Raw genomic sequence first — 2,035 nt, 5'->3', positions numbered from 1 at the left:
AGGAAAGATGTGATTAAGCTAGAGAGGGTGCAGAAAAGATTCACAATAATGTTGCCTGGTTTGGAGAGCTTGAGTCATAGAGAGAGATTGAATAGGCTGGGTCTGTTTTCCCTGCAGCGAAGGAGTCTGAGAGGGGACATGATAGCGGTATATAAAATTATGAGAGGCATAAGTAGGGTAGATAGCCAGAGTCTGTTTTCGATGGTAGCGGTGAATAAAACTAGAGGACATAGATTTAAGGTGAGAGGAAGAAGGTTTAAATGGGATCCAACGGGTAAATTTTTCAAACAAAGAATAGTGGGTATCTGGAATGAGCTGCCTGAGGATGTGGTGGAGGCAGGAACAGTAGCGAAATTTAAGAGGCATTTGGAAAGGTATTTGAATGAGCAAGGCATAGAGGGATATGGAATTAATGCAGGCAGGTGGGATTAGTATAGATAGGCATTATGGTCGGCATGGACACGGTGGGCCGAAGGGCCTGTTTCTTTGCTGTGCGACTCTCTGACTCTATGACTCAATTGCGGTATAACAGCCTTTTACAGTGCAATAACCATTTGCAATGAAACGTTCTATTGCAAGCCTATAGATCCTTGAGTATAATCGAACATTTCAATGCAAAAGTCGTCAACCTTACAAAGCTAGAGTCACCTGCAATGCAAATGCCTCGAACAGGGAAAGGAATCGCTTGCAATGGAATAACTGCTTGCGGTGCAATGACCCCGAGCAATGCTGTAACCTCTTACAGGTCAATGCTACCTTTGGAAAACAACCTTCACTTACAATGTAACAGTCCCCTTGAGTGCGATAGATAGTTGCATTTTAAAAATCTTGTTGCAATGCAATAGCCCCTTTCAATGCAATATTCCCCTGTAGTACAAACACTACATTGCAGAGCACTCACTTGCAATGCAATAGCCCCTTGCAGTGCCGTCCCACTTTGTAGTTCAATGGCTCTTGCAATTCAATAGCCTTTTGAACTGGAGCTGCCTGTTGCAGTGCAATAGGCTCTCTGCAATGCCACTTTCCCTTACAACACAACAGTCCACTGAGTGCAATTCACATTTTCAAGGCAAAATCCTGTTGTGATGCAATAGTTGCTTGCAAGACAGGATCATATTGCAATGTTAAAGCTGCTTGCAATGCAAAAGACTTTTGCAGTGCAATCTCCCTTTGCGGTGCGACTTTCTGCTGCAATGCAAATGCCCCTTGAGTACAATATCATCTCTCTCAATGCAAATAACACTTGCCATGTTCACGCCCCTTAAAAAGTAAAAGCATGAAACAACACAATAGCCCTTTGCAATGCAACAACCTCTTCCAATGCAATATCCACTTTGAATGCAAAAGCCTTAAGAAATCTGTTGAAATGAACAGTCCCTGGCATGGCAAGAGTGTCTTGAAGTACAATAGCCCCTTTCAGGATAATAGCTACTTAGAGTGCAATAATTGCTGGCTCTGCGACACCCTGATGCAGTGCAACATTTTCATGTAGTGCAGTGCCTGTTAGAGTATAGGCACCATCTGCAATAAAACGGCAACTTGAAATGTAATGCTATACCCCTTTGAAATGTAATAGACTCTTACATTGCAATGGTACCGACAATGCAGATGCCTCTGACATGCTAATGGTCCATTACAATGCAAAGGTGAAACACTTTCTTGTTGTGCAATGTTGTTTTTATTTTGTCGTGAAACATCCAATTGCAATTCAATAGCCCTGAGGAATCCAATAGCCTATTGAGGAAAACAGAACGTGGCAATGCAAAAGACTTTTGCAATAGTCTCGGCCCTTTCAGAGTAACAGCTCCTCAGATTGCAATAGGCCTTGCAATGTGCTGTCCTGATGCATACAGCAGCTCCTTGCAGTGCATTAGGCTCTTGCAGTAGTGTATACACATGCAATGCAACAACATCTTGCATAGCAATACTCTCTTAATTGAGTATCCACTTGTAATACAAAATCTACTTGTTATGCAACAGACGCTTGCAATAGCCACTTTCAGTGGAATAGCAGCTTGAAATGCATGCACCTCAT

This window comes from Heterodontus francisci, unplaced genomic scaffold (assembly GCF_036365525.1).
Source record: "Heterodontus francisci isolate sHetFra1 unplaced genomic scaffold, sHetFra1.hap1 HAP1_SCAFFOLD_483, whole genome shotgun sequence".
Lineage (NCBI taxonomy): Eukaryota > Metazoa > Chordata > Chondrichthyes > Heterodontiformes > Heterodontidae > Heterodontus > Heterodontus francisci.
This window is presented reverse-complemented; position numbering follows the sequence as displayed.